The following is a 19,946-nucleotide window of genomic DNA, read 5'->3' as shown; positions in this document are numbered from 1 at the left end:
CTCAATGACTGAGCCTCCACAGCCCTCTGGGGTAGAGAATTCCAAAGATTCGCCACCCTCTGAGTGAAGAAATTTCTCCTCATCTCAGTCCTAAATGGTCGACTCCTTATCCTGAGACTGTGACCCCTGGTTCTAGACTCCCCAGCCAGGGGAAACATCCTCCCTGCATCTACCCTGTCAGGCCCTGTAAGAATTTTGTATGTTTCAATGAGATCACCTCTCATTCTTCTAAACTCCAGAGAATATAGGCCTAGTCTATGTGGTCAGCCATGAGGCTATAACACAACAGAGCCAATCCCACAAGCCATGCTCTTACCTGGGAGCCAGACCTCTCGATATGTGGGTGCCTCTCCGACAGATTGGCTTTGTTGCATTTTTTGACGTTTCCGCTCCGTGTCGAGATTGTAAAACGCGTTCTTTATATAAACAGATTGATGACTTTGCTACATCTAAAGAGATAATCCGCACCCCCTCACTGTGTCCAAACAGCTCTTCCGATGGTTTGGTTGGTACGGGCAACGCCTCGTGGAACTGAGCCAAAACGTATTCATTTTAAATCGGAGATTGATAGCTTTCTGTTAACCAAAGGTATTAAGGGATATGGGCCAAAGGCGGGTATATGGAGCTGGATCGCAGATCAGCCATGATCTCATTGAATGGCGGAGCAGGCTCGAGGGGCTGAATGACCTCCTCAAGTTCCGATGTTCCAAATAGGCCAAAGTGCCCCGGGTTATGTTTTCCAGTCGATGCTGAGTTGGCTGGGCAATTGAGGTGGCGCTAGATGGAATCCGGCTCTTCAATCCCAATTCCCTGCCCGTAGTGGGCACCATACTGGACCACCAACCCAGAGATCACGAGTTCAAAGCCCCACACGGCAAATTGGGAAATTGAACTTGTGAACTGACCACATGAAAGCCTTCTGGATTGTTCTTTAAAACCCAACATGCTTCACCAATACCCTTCAGGGAAGGAGATCAGCCTCCCTTACCTGGTCTATATGTGACTCCAGTCCCACACTATGACTCCTCAGACCCTTCTCAAACTGGAGTCCGCAGACCCCTGGGGGTTGGTAAGGACTTTCCAGGGGGTCCGCGAAATAATGTGAGTACATAGAAACATAGAAGACAGGAGCAGGAGTAGGCCATTCGGCCCCTCGAGCCTGCTCCGCCATTTAATGAGATCATGGCTGATCATCCAAATTCAGTACCCTGTCCCTGCTTTCTCCCCATACCCCTTGATCCCTTTAGCCTTAAGAAATATATCTAACTCCTTCTTGAATATATTTAATGAATTGGCCTCAACAGCCTTCTGTGGTAGAGAATTCCACAGGTTCACCACTCTCTGGATGAAGAAATTCCTCCTCATCTCTGTCCTAAATGGCTTACCCCTTATACTTAGACTGTGACCCCTGGTTCTGGACTCCCCCCTGCCATCGGGAACATCCTTCCTGCATCTAGTCTGTCTAGTCCTGTTGGAATTTTATAAGTTTCAATGAGATCCCCTCTCATTCTTCTAAACTCCAGCGAATATAAGCCCAATCGACCCAATCTCTCCTTGTACGTCATTCCTGCCATCCCAGGTATCAGCCTGGTGAATCTTCGCTGCACTCCCACCATGGCAAGAACATCCTTCCTCAGATAAGTACTGAGCAGGGCTGGCCTTACGGTCGGGGTGGAGGTGGGAGGGGGAGGGTGGCGTATGGTCAAGAGTAAGCGAATGGCCAGCACCCGGGCGGGCTTGGTGTGAACCAGGAGGCGGGAGCAGAGTGCGGTCACCACGTGTTCAGCGCAGAGTGAGCTGGCTGTCTCACCGAGGAGGGGAGCGCGCACGGAGGAGCACCGAGAGCGCCACGAAGATCGCCAGGTAGACCCGCAGTTACCAAGGCTGGTGGTGGTGGGCGCCAAATAGGTGATCGCTGATCGCGTGGCACAGCCACCTCACTGAAACCTGTAAGTAAATACCAGGAGGAAAAAATTTGGTTGATTTGCGCCTCTTGTTAGTGCCCCCGGGAGGCGCTAGCGAGAGGCGCAAATCCCTTAGCGCCTGGGCGCGGCGCCGCTAACGCCTCCCTAAAAATTCAGCGGGAGGTTAGCGGCAGCCAGTGGCGCCCCCTGCAGCTGCACCGCCGGCAATGATGTCATCGCCATGCGCAGTGCCCCGGCTGCAAACTTCCCTTGCGCCCCCTGACCTATCGCCGGACTGTATGTCCGACCGGTTCAGGGGGCGTTTTTGCAGCGGCGGCGATGCTACTTAAAGGGCAGGTGCCGGGCGGCCACTTTTATTTTAGCCAACTGACAGCGCCTGCCCCCTTTCCCTTTTTTTTCGGGGTGCCGGCCGCGATCACTCAGCCCAATGCTCTCCGATGGTCCAGCGGGGCCCCAGTGCGCGCAATGACGGGGCGCTAGGTGGCGCTGTTGCACGTAGCGCCACGAACTTCAGTAGTAGCGGCCCAAGAGGGAGGTGGTGCGCTTCCAGCGGCGGCGCCTCTACTGAATCTACTGAATTTCCGGCGGAGGGGCACTAACTTTTTCGAGGCGCTAAAATTAGTCCCCCAGCGACGTTAGCGCCCAAAAGGGCCCCACCCAATTTTTTCCCCCTGTTTTCTTAAAAGCATTATTAAAACACTCTTTACATGCAGCACTTAAATATTATGAGTATTATATAGTACAATACAGATGGGGGGCAGGGGGCCGTGATTACTAATCCATTTGAAAAGGTGTCCTTCAAAAAAGTTTCAGAATCGCTGCTTTACAGCAACAAGGGATTGGGCAATAAATGCGGCCTTGCCAGAATCACCCACATCTCAAGACCAAAAAAAGATTGGATAGGCTGGGGTTGTTTTCTTTGGAACAGAGGAGGCTGAGGGGAGACTTGTGTGAGGTGTATAAAATTGTGAGGGGCCTAGATAGAGTGGATAGGAAGGATCTATTTCCCTTAGCAGAGAGGTCAATAACCAGGGGGCAGAGATTTAAAGTAATTGGTAGAAGGATTAGAGGGGAGTTGAGGAGAACTTTTTTCACCCAGAGGGTGGTGGGGGTCTGGAACTCACTGCCTGAAAGGGTGGTTGAGGCAGAAACCCTCATCACATTTAAAAAGTACTTGGATATTACACAGGATCACATCGGATATACGGCACAGAAACAGGCCATTCGGCCCAACCAGTCCATGCCGGCGTTTATGCTCCACTCGAGCCTCCTCCCGTCTCTCCTCAATCAGCACAACCCTCTATTCCCGTCTCCCTCCTGTGGTTGTCTCGCCTCCAGGGATATGCGCTTGAAGTGCCGTAACGTCCAGGGCTACGGACCAAGAGCTGGAAAGTGGGATTAGGCTGGAGAGCTCTCTTTTCGGCCGGCACAGACACGATGGGCCGAATGGCCTCCTTCTGTGCTGTAAATTTCTATGATTCAATGAGAAAATAAAAGGAAATTGATTCTGTATCAATGGCCTTTGGCTAAAGTGTGTTCCACATTCTTACAACTCTTCTTCAGCTGGCCTCTCTGAAGGAAGAGAATAAACCAGCTAAGCCATGCCTGGTCACTGTCCAGTGGCTCCCTTGGTATAAAGCACACCTGTCTGGATTTGGGGTGGGGTGGGAGAGAGGACAGTTGACGGTGACAGCAACCACAGTGGAATAGCCTACTGACATTGTCTGGGCTCGCGTGTGAAAAATGGCCAATTGATTAAAGATGGGGGCTCTTGGTGCCCCTGGAACTTGGCCCCCTCTCGCTCGAGACGGTAGACGATTGGGGCGGTTGCAGGTGAATTCAACAAAAAGTGGAGTTTACTGGCTTGAATTAGCAATAAAACAATTGTTGGGCCGGGGCGGTCGCAGCCACGGAGTGGGTGTTTTTATTAGTCATTTTGTCTGATCATTCTACTGGTGTGAGTCTCGTCCCTCTGCATCCTCGCCCCCTCCCTAGCTCTGTAACCTGCTCCACTCTGACTGCCCTCCAAGAACTCTGTGCTTCTCCAATTCCGGCCTCCAGTGCATCCCTGATTTTCTTCGCCCCGCCATTGGCGTTCCTGTAAATTAGAGAAAGAAATAGCCACAGACAAAAACTCCCCCACACCCCCCCCCCCCTGTTATAATTTGACTGCCAACTCACCCAGTGCCTTCTCTGAGCAGCTGGGTGCTGGTCTGACAGGATGATAAACAGGTTGTGATGTAAGAAAGTGGTGTAGAATATTGAGCGGTGATGGGCAGCCTCGAGACTCGAGACCGTGAGAGTGTCTGGGGTGCAATGATGATTTATAAGGGGGTGTTGTTCAACACAGGACGTTGATTTAGAGCAACACAATAAGTCTAGCCGCACACACACACACACACACACAGAAAGGGACGACGATTCTTGCAAATTAATTAGATTACCGGGCAACATTTTCAGACAAGTTTAACTCTTTCAGCAAAGATCGAACTCTCCCGAGGCACAAACGGATTGCTGTTGGCCGGGTTTTAATGTCCTTTATTTAGTTTTGGATTGAGAAACTTAAAAGCGAGTATTTCAGGCTCAGAGTTTCGGGACTGTGCCAAGTGTGAGAAGGAGAGGTGTGATGATAAGTTAAATCAAGGGGTAGGCGAGACCAGGCGTGGGTTTGAAAAGTTTGTGGTTTGTACAGATTTTGAAACATAGAAACATAGAAGAGCAGGAGTAGGCCATTCGGCCCCTCGGCCATTTAATGAGATCATGGCTGATCATCCAAATTCAGTACCCTGTCCCTGCTTTCTCCCCATATCCCTTGATCCCTTTAGCCTTAATAAATATATCTAACTCCTTCTTGAATATATTTAATGAATTGGCCTCTACTGCCTTGTGTGGTAGAGAATTCCACAGGTTCACCACTCTCTGGGTGAAGAAATTCCTCCTCATCTCTGTCCTAAATGGCTTACCCCTTATCCTTAGACTGTGACCCCTGGTTCTGGACTCCCCGACCATTGAGAGGGGATTTTGTTTCCCCATTCCCCACTTTTTCCGCTGATAGCAGATGGCAAATGTGGGAAGTAATCTTGCAAAGGGCTTTGTGTCAACTATCAGCTATAAACCCTCTCTGTCTGCTGCTCACCCAGTACTGTCCTCTTCCTCAAATTCCTGCTCTGTTTCCTTTCTCTGAATATGTGGATCCTGGGTGTGTGTTGAATGGGATTGAACTGACGGGAGAGGGAAGGGCCCTGGGGGAGATGGTAACCCCAGTGATCTGCACGTTCTGCTTTCCCTAGATGTTCCCGTCCCTCGGATAAGACGTTAAATCGAGGCCCCGTCTGCCCTCTCGGGTGGACATAAAAGATCCCACGGCCACTATTGGAAGAAGAGCAGGGGAGAGTTCTCCCTGGTGTCCTGGGCCGATATTTATCACTCAAACAACATCGCTAAAATACAGATTATTATCACATTGCTGTTTGTGGGAGCTTGCTGTGCGCAAATTGGCTGCTGCGTTTCCTACATTACAACAGTGACTCCACTTCAAAAAGTACTTCATTGGCTGTAAAGTGCTTGCAAAGATTTGTAACCGAGTACTGGAGGTGTGACTGCACCTTGAATGGGCGGAAGGCACGTTCAGTGTATAATGGAGATCTTAAAGGATAGCGGGTGTTTGATTTTTTTGGCACTGTTTACAGTACCTTGTTTTTTTATTAAATTTATTTATTATATAGGAACAGCAGGAGGCCATTCAGCCCGTCGAGCCTTGGTTCCGTAACCCCTTAATACCCTCACCTAACAAAAATCGATCAATCTCAGTTTTGAAATTTCCAATTGACCCCCGGCCTCAACAGCTTTTTGGGGGCGAGAGTTCCAGATTTCCACCACCCTTTGTGTGAAGAAGTGCTTCCTGACATCACCCCTGAACGGCCTGGCTCTAATTTTAAGGTTCTGCCCCCTTGTTCTGGACTCCCCCCACCAGAGGAAATAGTTTCTCTCTCTCGACCCGATCGAATCCTTTAATCATCTTAAACACCTCGATCAGATCCACCCCTTAATCTTCTAAACTCGAGGGAATACAAGCCCAGTCTGTGCAACCTGTCCTCGGAATTTAACCCTTTTAGCCCCCGGTATCATTCCGGTTACTTGCAGTCAGTAACACTCTGATTCAGCTCACGTTCACTAACTCCATCCGGTGGGATGTCTGTGACTGTGTCTGAAGTGTGGGATGAAGGACGGTCAGTAAGAGACCATGTTGGAGGGGGGGTGAAATTTAGCTTCGACATGAATGCAAAGTGGGTGGTGACGGATCGGCCGTCCGTTAACACACCCCGCCCCAATCTTCTGGGGTGTGTAACAGACAGACAATCTGCTAACGCCCAATTTGTGCCAACACAGAAGTTGTATTTTACACATCGCCCCCCCCAATGCATCTTGCAGCTAAATCACGATGGACTGATTCAATGTGCAACGCTTTAGGCAGAAGTCAGTGAACCAAAGCTTTCAACTGTAAGTTGCAGCTTGTATTTGTACCCTGCTGCAGTATGGGTAAGCATGAGATGTTATGAAAGAGCGGGGAAGTTGTGTGTAGGTTGAGCACCGGGAGGGAAGGTTGGCAAGTTATGAGGAGGTGGGCTTATTTGGCCCATCTAGCTGGCAGACGTTACTATTGGGTAGACTTGCCTTGTCAGGTTCCTTATAATGTGCCACCTTTCCCTGCAGCAGCACCTCCCAAACCCGCGACCTCCACCACCACAAGGTCAGCGGGTGCATGGGAACACCATCGCCTCCAAGCCGCACACACCATCCCGACTTGGACGTGTATCTCGCCCATTCTTTCACTGTCACTGGGTCAAGGTCCTGTGGGAGCACCTTCACCACACGGACTGCAGTGGTTCAAGAAGGTGGCTCACCACCACCTTCTCAAGGGGCAACTAGGGATGGGCAATAAATGCCCACCTTGCCAGCGATGCCCAATGAATGTTAAAAATGTTGCTCTCAAGGTCCAGTCGGTATCATACGCCACAACAAGCTATGCCAGTCCGCCCTGCTAAGTCTGGCGCAATACTGTCTTGTGGGGGGGGTGGGGGTGTCGAAAAGGACAACCTTGCTCACACCCACCCAACATAGCAGTGCATCCACTTTGATAGTCTTCAAACAGTGGCGCTCGTCCACTCGCTCGCAGCCTCTCCTTCACCCCTCGGCATTAGGGTTATTTTCTGCTGCCACTTCTTTCCCACTAATAGCCTGGGGAAAGCTGACAACTATTCCGACGACAACTCTGGGCATTTAGCAAGACTGAAAGCATATTTGCCCCCATATGCAGCCACTTGCCTCAAAATGTTTCCCATCAGCCCTTTAAGACAACTTGCATTTATATAGCACCTTTAATGTAGTAAAATGTCGCAAGGTGGTTCACAGGAGCGATATCCTAACTCGCACCAAGTCCTGTTCACTCATCACCCTATGCTCACTAATCTACATTGGCTCCCAGTCCGGCAACACCTCCAGTTTAAAATCGTCATTCTTGTTTTCAAATCCCAAGCCCCCCCCCCCCCCCCCGAGATCTCTGCGCTCCTCCAATTCTGGCCTCTTGTGCATCCCCCGATTTCCATCGCTCCACCATTGGCGGCTGTGCCTTCAGCTGTCTGGGCCCTAAGCTCTGGAATTCCTTCCCTAAACCTCTCCGCCTCTCTCTTCTCCTTTAAGATGCTCCTTAAAACCGACCTCTTTGGTCAAGCTTTTGGTCACCTGTCCTAATACAGTATCTCATGTGGCTCGGTGTTAAATCTTGTCTGATAATCGTTCCTGTGAAACGCCTTGGGAAGTTTTACTGTGTTAAAGGTGCTGTATAAATATGAGTTGTTGCAGAAATTCAATCATTTAAAAAAAGATTGACAATGACAGATTCAGGTTTAAAAACAATCTATTTTGAGACACATCCCTCAAAATTAAACAGCATCCCTATGTTTAAAAATGCTGAGTGATCGATGTTGTTCCTGGCAGTCATAAAGGTCACTTGTAATACTTTTCGACAGCTCTGTATAGACGTGCCTTCTTTTCGGACTAACTGCATCGAGATCTTGCTCCTTCATTCAGTCCCGGGTGGCAATCAAACTGCTTAGGGTTGCCAACTCTGGTTGGATGTGTTCCTGAAGGTTCATTGCAGGACCTCCTGTCTCCAACCTGCCCAGCCCAGTTAAACAGCCTCATTTTCCATCTCCAATATTTTTATAACTAATAAACAAAAGTGTTCAAATAATTTTTTCTTACAAACTATACCTTTTTTTTTTAGTGTTCCCCACCCTCTATGAGTTTTCTCCCGGGGTGTTGCCGGCAGCAGTGTCCGGGAGATTAATCTTTCATTCCTGCAGACTCCAGGGCAGGCCTGAAGGGTTGGCATCTGTAGACCAGCTCTATCCAGCACTGAAAGGGTTAAAAATACACTTCCTCTGTCTGGCCTCCACATTAAAAACATCAGTGTTTAAGTTAATGAAATGCTAGGATACCAGGTCTCTCCTATTCTACCAAGGTTAAATGGTGCATCTGTTTTTAGGCCTAGTTAGGCCTTCATCGTAGCGACGGTTGCTAGGGTGTAGGCCTAGGGTAGTGGCGGCAGACATGTCTAACAGACAGCCCAGACAGTATCCCTTGGGGTATAACACAATGAATTATACACTGTCTGGAAAAAACAAAAAAAAGAGTTACATTCTGATTCCAGATATTCTCATCGAAGCCTAATTATCACTCAATGCATGAACTCGAAAACATCTGATCCCATTGTAGAAAGATTCCCGATCGGAGAGTGACATTTTCCACAGCAATCCGTGCTTTTCACAAATCACGCGTGGGACATTAGCGCTCCGATGTTTTACCTCACCAGCGGCCGTTATAACCCCAGCAAATCTAGTCGTACGCTGATTAAATGAGACGGTGTTTAAACACCAATTGTTAAGAAGGACGGCCCCCCCCCCTCCCCAGTAGTTAGTTCCCCACTAACTAGCTAAACCACGTTAAGTCACTAACTTGGTTGTACAGGTATTTGTAAAGCACGAACTCCAAGTTGAGCATCTGCATTTTGATATCAGATATCTGAATTCTATTTTCAGTCCTTTACTTCCTCTTCTCTCTCTTGAAGAGTCATAAAATCGCGTCGGGTATATTTTCGGCCGTATTAAATCTGCGCGGCTCGTGTTGGTATCGATCCGGTGGTGCCACCTCATTTGGCGGCAACGCCATTCCGCACACGTGTGGTGTCGGCCCGACCGACGTTCTCCCTTTAAGCAGCGCGGGCGCACAGCTATCCCGAAATCCCGCGTGGCCGGGGAGCCGGTGTGATTGGACCGCGCAGCCCGTTAAAGGGGCCATGCGGCCCCCCAAAAAATTTAGAGGGGAAAATTGGGCATGAACCACCCCCCTCCAGTTCTGCTTCTCGAGAGTTAGAACATCCTGAGATTTACAAGGACGATACCAGAAGTGTGAGGTTAAAACCATCGGTGGAGATTGAACAGGCTGGGGCTCTTTTCTCTAGAAAAGAGAAGGTTGAGGGGCGACCCGATAGAGGTCTTTAAAATTATGAAAGGGTTTCAATAGGGTAGACGTAGAGAAGATGTTTCCACTTGTGGGGAAGAGACCAGAACTAGAGGCCACCAATATAAGACACTCATAAATCCAATCGGGAATTCAGGAGAAACTTCTTTCCTCAGAGTGGTGAGAATGTGGAACTCGCTACCACAGGGAGTGGTTGAGGTGAATAGTGTAGATGCATTTAAGGGGAGGCTGGATAAACACATGATGGAGAAAGGAATAGAAGGATATGGTGATGGGGTGAGATGAAGAGGGTGGGAGGAGGCTGGTGTGGAGCAGAAACACCGACACGGAGCAGTCGGGACGAACGACCTGTTTGTGTGCTGTGAATTCCATGTAACTCTATGCGAGTGAGAATGGTGCCACTCAGTGGCTCATGTGAGAACTGACCAAAGTTCATTGTAACAACAGAAAATGCTGGAAAAACTCAGCAGGTCAGGCAACATCCGTGGAGAGAAATTTGAGTTGACGTTTCGGGTCGGACCCTTAACAAAGGTGGGAGGTTAGATCATTGGGTCTTATTTACCTAGAACTCATTAACCACTTGTAGCGCTAATCAAAAACAGTATTTTTCCCCAAAAGTATATTTACTGTATAACTAGTCTATCTTCCATGGTGTTGCAAGACCAGACCAAGTGTGTAGTGGGCCAATGCACACAGACGTAATTCAGTCCTCATTTTCCAATCAGACAGCTGTCCTTATTTCTAGATGATAAATAGTTTGATTTTATATTTAAAAAAGACTTGCATTTCTATAGCACCTTTCACGACCACTGGATGTCCCAAAGCGCTTTACAGCCAATGAAGTACTTTGAAGTGTAGTCACTGTTGTAATGTGGGAAATGCAGCAGCCAATTTGCGCACAGCAAGCTCCCACAAACAACAATGTGATAATGACCAGGTAATCTGTTTTATTGATGTTGAGGGATAAATATTGGCCTAGGACACTGGGGAGAACTCCCCTGCTCTTCTTCGAAATAGTGGCCATGGGATCTTTTACATCCACCTGAGAGAGCAGACGGGGCCTCGGTTTAACGTCTCAGCCGAAAGACGGCACCTCCGACAATGCAGCACTCCCTCAGTACTGCACTGGGAGTGTCAGCCTAGATTATGTGCTCAAGTCTCTGGAGTGGGACTTGAACCCACAACCTTCTGACTCAGAGGCAAGGGTGCTGCCCACTGAGCCAGGGCTGACATGTTTAAATAGCAAAACGTACAGCAGTTTGGTGAGACAGTGTAAGACCCTCTAGCAATACAGGCCAAGGGAGGCTCAAAACTGAAGCAGTACAGCACCATCACTGGTGGGAGGTTGTAACCACAGCGTGACCGCTTACATAGGCGGTGTCCATTGTAATTTATAATCAATTTATAACAGGAAAAAAAGTTGCTAAGAATTTAACAGGAAGTGTGTGGAGATGCAAGATATTTAATATATTAATAAATATGCAGTTATATATTTCCTGCTAAACTATCACTTACCTGTCTGTACTATGCACCTATTAATTTATAATAAATTAGAAGAAAATATTGAATCTCCTCTCAATGTAGAACATCTTTTTTTGAAGTCAATTTTGTTTTATTGGCCAGAGGATGTCACTAGTCATGCCTTGTTGTAGTCATGTGGTTACCAGGAACCAATGAGGAGCAGCTACAAATGGACCAATGGCAAATGAATTTTTTTTTTCTTCAGTCAAATGGACGAATCACAGCGCTGGGAGCCAGTGAGCAGCAGTTTAGTCACCTGGTTACCAAAGATACAATGGCCTCATCACCCAACAACAACCTGCCTTTATATAGCGCCTTCAACGTGGTAAAACATCCCGCGGCACTTCACAGGGTTGTCATCAAACAAAATTTGACCGAGTCACAGCAGGAGATAATTAGGACAGGTGCAATGTTCCCTCTCATTATTGGGGGAACGCGTGGCCCCTTTAACAGTCTGCGCAGCCCCATTCAAACTTCCACGAATGCACTTTTTTTTTTGCACTGTGAAGCCGATTGACTGGCTGCGCAGGACCTCGAGACCGCCGTGCAGCTTCGAAGGAACGTTGGACAGCTTGGTCAAAGGAGCGTCTTAAGAGGCGGCGAGGTTTAGGGGAGGGAACTCCTTAGGCAGCCGAGCGGTACGGGCGCGATGAAAATGGGGGATGCGCACGACTCCAGTGCTATCCTCCCAGGCTGAAACGGTTTTGAATTTTTCCAACATGTCGTTTCACCCACGAAACATAATGATGAGGGGGGGGGGGTTAATGGATTTGTATTGCGGACCCCACAGTACCAGTTATTTCTCTCTCTCACACAAAAGATGGCAGAAGCATCTCCACAGCGCTGCTGCAGTCAACTCTTTAAACTATCGCCTGTGAAACAGCACCCTCTGCTGCCAGACCAACTTACTACAGAAATCTACAAAAACACATAGGGCAAAAAGTCCTGATGAAGGGTTTCGACCCAAAATGTTGACTGTTTCTCTCTCCACGGATGTTGCCAGGCCTGCTGAGCTTTTCCAGCATTTTCTGTTGTTATTTAGGGGAAAAAGGTCTCGGGGGGGGGGGGGGGGGATTGGAGGTTTCAATGGCACTCTCGACCCCCTCCTCTCAACGAAGGCGGTAGTTCTTGTTCCACAGATGCCGCCTGGCAGGGCGGTTATCGCGCACGAGCCTGGACAGAGTTAATCGCAGGCTCTTTGATCACGGAAAGGCCTCGCAGCCGATCCCGATCCTGTCCCGACTCGACTATTCCGACGTACTCCAGGCCGGCCTCCCGCCTACCACCCTCCACAAACTTCAGCTCATCCAAAACTCTGCTGCCCCGTTTCCTAACTTGCACCGAGTCCCGTTCACCCATCACCCCCTGTGCTCACTGCCCCGTGTCCTAACTCACACCCAGTCCCGTTCACCCATCACCCCCTGTGCTCACTGCCCCGTGTCCTAACTCACACCCAGTCCCATTCACCCATCACCCCCTGTGCTCACTGCCCCGTGTCCTAACTCACACCCAGTCCCATTCACCCATCACCCCCTGTGCTCACTGCCCCGTGTCCTAACTCACACCCAGTCCCGTTCACCCATCACCCCCTGTGCTCACTGCCCCGTGTCCTAACTCACACCCAGTCCCGTTCACCCATCACCCCCTGTGCTCACTGCCCCGTGTCCTAACTCACACCCAGTCCCGTTCACCCATCACCCCCTGTGCTCACTGCCCCGTGTCCTAACTCACACCCAGTCCCGTTCACCCATCACCCCCTGTGCTCACTGCCCCGTGTCCTAACTCGCACCCAGTCCCGTTCACCCATCACCCCCTGTGCTCACTGCCCCGTGTCCTAACTCACACCCAGTCCCGTTCACCCATCACCCCGTGCTCACTGCCCCGTGTCCTAACTCACACCCAGTCCCGTTCACCCATCTCCCCCTGTGCTCACTGCCCCGTGTCCTAACTCACACCCAGTCCTGTTCACCCATCACCCCCTGTGCTCACTGCCCCGTGTCCTAACTCACACCCAGTCCCGTTCACCCATCACCCCGTGCTCACTGCCCCGTGTCCTAACTCACACCCAGTCCCGTTCACCCATCTCCCCCTGTGCTCACTGCCCCATGTCCTAACTCACACCCAGTCCTGTTCACCCATCACCCCCTGTGCTCACTGCCCCGTGTCCTAACTCACACCCAGTCCCGTTCACCCATCACCCCCTGTGCTCACTGCCCCGTGTCCTAACTCACACCCAGTCCCGTTCACCCATCACCCCCTGTGCTCACTGCCCCGTGTCCTAACTCACACCCAGTCCCGTTCACCCATCACCCCGTGCTCACTGCCCCGTGTCCTAACTCACACCCAGTCCCGTTCACCCATCTCCCCCTGTGCTCACTGCCCCATGTCCTAACTCACACCCAGTCCTGTTCACCCATCACCCCCCGTGCTCACTGCCCCGTGTCCTAACTCACTCCCAGTCCCATTCACCCATCACCCCGTGCTCACTGCCCCGTGTCCTAACTCACACCCAGTCCCGTTCACCCATCACCCCCTGTGCTCACTGCCCCATGTCCTAACTCACACCAAGTCCTGTTCACCCATCACCCCCTGTGCTCACTGCCCCGTGTCCTAACTCACACCCAGTCCCGTTCACCCATCGCCCCCTGTGCTCACTGCCCCGTGTCCTAACTCACACCAAGTCCCGTTCACCCATCACCCCCTGTGCTCACTGCCCCGTGTCCTAACTCACACCAAGTCCCGTTCACCCATCACCCCGTGCTCACTGCCCCGTGTCCTAACTCACACCGAGTCCCGTTCACCCATCACCCCCTGTGCTCACTGCCCCGTGTCCTAACTCACACCGTCCCGTTCACCCATCACCCCCTGTGCTCACTGCCCCGTGTCCTCTCACACCCAGTCCTGTTCACCCATCACCCCCTGTGCTCACTGCCCCGTGTCCTAACTCACACCGTCCCATTCACTCATCACCCCCTGTGCTCACTGCCCCGTGTCCTAACTCGCACCCAGTCCCGTTCACCCATCACCCCCTGTGCTCACTGCCCCGTGTCCTAACTCACACCCAGTCCTGTTCACCCATCACCCCCTGTGCTCACTGCCCCGTGTCCTAACTCACACCGTCCCATTCACTCATCACCCACTGTGCTCACTGCCCCGTGTCCTAACTCGCACCCAGTCCCGTTCACCCATCACCCCCTGTGCTCACTGCCCCGTGTCCTAACTCACACCCAGTCCCGTTCACCCATCACCCCCTGTGCTCACTGCCCCGTGTCCTAACTCGCACCGAGTCCCGTTCACCCATCACCCCGTGCTCACTGCCCCGTGTCCTAACTCACACCCAGTCCCGTTCACCCATCACCCCCTGTGCTCACTGCCCCGTGTCCTAACTCACACCCAGTCCCGTTCACCCATCACCCCCTGTGCTCTCTGCCCCGTGTCCTAACTCACACCCAGTCCCGTTCACCCATCACCCCCTGTGCTCACTGCCCCGTGTCCTAACTCGCACCGAGTCCCGTTCACCCATCACCCCGTGCTCACTGCCCCGTGTCCTAACTCACACCAAGTCCCGTTCACCCATCACCCCGTGCTCACTGCCCCGTGTCCTAACTCACACCCAGTCCCGTTCACCCATCACCCCCTGTGCTCACTGCCCCGTGTCCTAACTCGCACCGAGTCCCGTTCACCCATCACCCCGTGCTCACTGCCCCGTGTCCTAACTCACACCAAGTCCCGTTCACCCATCACCCCGTGCTCACTGCCCCGTGTCCTAACTCACACCCAGTCCCGTTCACCCATCACCCCCTGTGCTCACTGCCCCGTGTCCTAACTCGCACCGAGTCCCGTTCACCCATCACCCCGTGCTCACTGCCCCGTGTCCTAACTCACACCCAGTCCCGTTCACCCATCACCCCCTGTGCTCACTGCCCCGTGTCCTAACTCACACCCAGTCCCGTTCACCCATCACCCCGTGCTCGCTGACTTACATGGGCTCCCAGTCCGCTAACGCCTCGAATTTAAAATTCTCATCCTTGTTTTCAAATCTCTCTGGCTTCACCAACCAACCCCCCCCCCCCCCCCCCCCGCACCCCCCTCTCTAGCTCTGTAACCTCCTCCAGCCCCACAACCCTCCTCTAATTCTGGTCTCTTACACATTCCCGCTTTCCATCGCACTACCATTGACGGCCATGCCTTCCGCTACCAGGGCCCTAAGCGCTGGAATTATCTCCCTAAACCTCGCCGCCTCGCTCTCCTCCTTTAAGATGCTTCTTAAAACCTACCTCTGACCAAGCACCTGCCCTGAATATCTCCTTATGGGACTCGGTATCAAATTTTGTTTGATAACGCTCCTGTGATGCGCCTTGGGACGTTTTATTAAATTAAAGGCGCTGTATAAATGCAAGCTGTTGTCTTCACCAAACACACACGCCTTCAAGCAGGATTCATTGGATCGGGAGCGGGACCCCCAATGTGCTTCCCCCCTCTTTCTTCCCTGTCCAGGTAAGTCAGTGGTAGCATCCAACTGACGCACAGCAATGCAGCACTTCTCTATCGGGAGTGAATAGTTTGGCTGAGGATTGGGTTCAGTGTCAAGGTGACTAGAAGTCAGTAGAAGTTCAAAGCAAACTTTGGACAATCGGTGTTTAAAACTACCCCAGCTGTGACACAAACCCTCTCCTTTCCAACGGTATATACATCACACGCCAGAGAATGCAAAAATACGCATCAGTGACTTTTAGCCCAGGTTTTGCAAGGCACTTCCTGCAATCCAGATAGGACAACTCTGGTGCGACACTCCCGTGATGGATCAGTGCGTGGCCTTCAGAGTCCTACAGCCCCAAGTTCCCAAGGTTGATCCCAGTCTGTGCGGTATTGGCTGACATCAGTCATGGCAGCAACACAGGGAGCTAAGAATTGGGCTCAGTGCCCCTGGGCTATGATGTAAATTTAAAGAGAGAGAGATACTTAAAGACAAGATTCACATTCAGTTTCCAGTAATGCCTCCTGCCCCAGAATGGTATGTGCAGACTACGGGCGAGAATAAGCTCAACGCACCCCATAGTCGAACAGCTGGCGGGCGCTCACCATCTAGGCTGGCACTCCAGAGTGTGGCCACTTTGGTGGGGGTGGTAGAGAATGACTGACTGGCACCCGTGGAACAGCAACTCATCCAGAGTCACGTCTTTAGGAAGGGAGATGGAATCCGAGACGAAAATACGTCTTGACTTTCACTCTATTTCCAGGGCCCCCACACAAAACAAAAAACACAAGCCTTTTATTTACTCAAATAATTTTATTTTATATTAACAGAATCACTCAAATAACTGACTACAGTTCAACACCTTTGATTCAAAGTCAATTCTGGGAAAAGGCAAATCCAAGGGCCACATGGGGTGTCGATGCAGATTGGAATCCAGTCCATGAAGGAAGTCAAACATGACTAGTTCTGGACTGGCCCTCTCCCTGACGGGCCACCCGCTCCGCCAACACTAACCCCATCCCCCTCCCCCATACATACTGTGCACAGCCGGACCAGGCCTCCTGCCCGCTGCCCAATGTGACCGGTGCTGCAACTCCTGGGGCTTGGGCACCGACCCAGTCAACATCAGAAAAGACACTGACATGCACCAGACCCTACAGAGTTCTCACTGACAGGAGGCCCCCGTGGCTGAGGTCCACCTACTACTGCGTTTGGAGAGCTGGAACAGCAGGACAGTGCTATGGTAAACAATATATTAAATTGCAAATATCGTACAAGAAAATCTTTACTTTTTGTGAAAGCAAGATTGAATAAGCTTGGGTAGGAGAGATACTGCGGGTGGGCTGGGGGGGGGGGGGGGGAGAGGGGAGAGATACTGCGGGTGGGCTGGGGGGGGGAGAGGGGAGAGATACTGTGGGCTTGGGGGGGGGGGGGGGGGGGAGGGGGAAGATACTTTGCTCTAACAGTTCCTCAACTGCCATGAGAAACTCCGGAGATTTCCCTTTCTCCTCGGATTTCTTTGCTTCCCACGTACCAAAGCTGCTCCTTTACTACAGTCGAACCTTCTTAAAGAAGCAGGAAAGTGGGAATGGGCGATAGGAATTAGGATCAACAATCTCCTTTCCTTTTTTAAAAAAAAATATAAGGACCCCTCCCCTATTTCTTTTCCTTTCCTGTACTGACTGGGGCACAGTCCAAGAGTGCCGTTTACCCGACTGCTCCTCATCCAAGTTCTCTCAAACCAGGGGCACGCCTTCAATTCAGCTTTAAATTCTTGTGCTCATCAAGGCGATGGGACGTTACTGCGGGGGAATGGAACCAATCCCATTTCAGGCATCCAGTGTCAGCATCGAACACGCCCCGATAAGATGCACGGGTTGGATACAGCGTAAATCTCCCTCTACACTGTCCTATCAAACACTCCCAGGGCAGGTACAGCACGGGTTAGATACAGAGTAAAGCTCCCTCTACACTGCCCCATCAAACACTCCCAGGGCAGGTACAGCACAGGGTAGATACAGAGTAAAGTTCCCTCCATATTGTCCCAACAATTCGCCTTAGCTTCAATCTCAAGAGCATCCTTCCTGCAACATTAATGCAACATTCTCTCTCCCCGCCACCCCCCCCACCCCCCGTCAAACTTCCACTATAGTCACCCTAAGGCCTGGGAGGGAGAGAAGCAATTGGTGCTGAATTAGAGGCAGTCTTATGCCCACTGGGAGCTGGACTGAGGCTGCTCAAACACATGCCACATAAGCCCCTTAGAGCCAGCAGACTGAGACAACGCGTCCCATTAACCGGGGCTCAATGGTCCCAGTGAAAAGGCTGGCTCCCTAACCAACTTCAGCACCCAGCTCCCTGTTAAAGTGGCATCTTAGACAGAATACAAAACAAAATAATACTGACATTAAAAAAAATGATGGCAATTTCACATTGGGTTGATGATGTGTTCAGTTGTGGCGATTGATTACATAAATACCACACACTCATTCAGGGCCTACCAACACATTTCACAGCCAGTGAGGTACTTTTGCAGTTACCGTTGTAATGTAGGGAAACGAGGCAGCCAATTTGTGCACAGCAAGATCCCATTAACAGCAATGGGCTAAATTACCAATTAAGCAGTTTTTTTTTTTTTTAGTGACGTTGGTTGAGGGATGAATATTGGCCCCAGGACACCGGGGAGAACTCCCCCCTGCTCTTCTTCGAAATAGTGTCCTGGGATCTTTTACATCCAGCCGAGAGGGCAGACGAGGCCTCCTCTTAACGTCCCAACCGAAAGACGGCGCCTCCGACAGTGCAGCACTCCCTCAGTGGAGTGTCAGCCTAGATTTTTGTGCTCAAGTCTCTGGAGTGGGGTTTGAATCCACAACCTTCTGACTCAGGCGAGGGCGCCGCCCGCGGCCGACACCTTCAACGTCAATTAGGAAATTGACAAAAGCTGATCTGGGCAAATTGTTTTCTACGTACAGTAGAAAGGGTCAAATCTGGTTGGACATTAAAAATGAGGAAGTTAGGAGTGAGGACCAGTCACGGGGGGAGCTTTCTCCAATCCAAAGAGTAATGGGAGTGGTGGAATAGGTTCCAAGGGATGGACAATGAAACAGACAGTGTAAATAGTGTCAGCTGTGGCTCAGAGAAAAAGTGCAACATCCCCACCAACACCTGGGAATTCCTGGCCCAAGACCGCACAAAGTGGAGAAGCATCCGGGAAGGCTCCGAACACCTCGAGTCTCTTCGCCGGGAGCAAGCGGAAGCCAAGCGCAGGCAACGCAAGGAGCGCACGTCAACCCAAGCACCCACCCACCCGCCCCTTCAACCACCGTCTGCCCCACCTGTGACAGAGACTGTAGGTCCCGCATTGGACTCATCAGTCACCTGCGAACTCATTTTTAATGTGGAAGCAAGTCATCCTCGGTTCCGAGAGACTGCCTAAGAAGAAGAGTGGGTAGCACTCGCGTCCGAGTCAGAAGGTCATGGGCTCAAGTCCCTCTCCAGAGACTTGAGCACAAAATCTAGGCTGACACTGTGAGGGAGCACTGCACTGTTGGAGGTGTCGCCTTTCGGATGAGACAATAAACCGAGGTCCCTTCTGCCCTCCCAGTCGGACGTAATAGATCTTATGGCACTACTTCAAAGAGCTGGGGAGTTCGCCCCAGTTTCCTGGCCAATATCTATCCCTTAACCAGCATCACTAAAAAAAACAGATGATCCCGTCATTATCACATTGAGGAGCTTGATGTGCGCAAATTGGCTGCCGTGTTTCCTACATTATGGCAGTGACTGCACTTCAAAAGTGCTTCACTGAGACGCCCCGAGATCGTGAAAGGCATCCAATAAATGCAAGTCTTTCTTTTAGGTTCAAGTGGCATTAGGTGTGTATCTGGAGAGAGGAGAGATTGAGGGATATGAGGGGGACGAGCTAATGAGCCATTGGTGTAGTCGGCCACAGAGTGTTTCATCTGGTGCAGGAGTACGGCAGAAGTTCCGACTGTCCGAGGATTTAAAAATAGTGACACTCACTTCTCTCCCCACCACCCACCTTCACCTCGTGAAGTCATTGGCTCCCTGCTGGGGTGTAGTGTCACAGTTACCAGGTGCCCTCTGGTAGCTCACCCAAGTGGCCATCGAGCGCGCCTCGGCATTGAATTTTCCAGCCAGTCTACTGTGGGGGACCATCACAGCCAAGCCCAATGCTGTCCTCGTCCAACACACAGGCACATTGCAGCAGGGCGTCAGTGGGTAGGGGAACCAAGAAGTAGCAGCACTGGCTGACTTCGCCTTCCCTGAACGGCATCCAGGCAATACGTAGCAATTTTGCCAGGTGCCGAGACGAGCTAACTGTGCACTGGCTGGGGATCGAACCTCAGCCTTTCGTGGGTCTGTGTGCGTGGGGCTCAGCCGCTCTCTCTGGGTTATCATTAGGGAAGCGAGGATGCACATTCCTTAAAGGGACGTCACCACCCCCCCGCCCTCCGAGT

Source organism: Somniosus microcephalus, chromosome 13 (genome assembly GCF_052327205.1).
Source record: "Somniosus microcephalus isolate GS21.2 chromosome 13, FLI_Smic_1.0, whole genome shotgun sequence".
Classification (NCBI taxonomy): domain Eukaryota; kingdom Metazoa; phylum Chordata; class Chondrichthyes; order Squaliformes; family Somniosidae; genus Somniosus; species Somniosus microcephalus.
Note: the sequence above shows the minus strand (reverse complement) of the source record.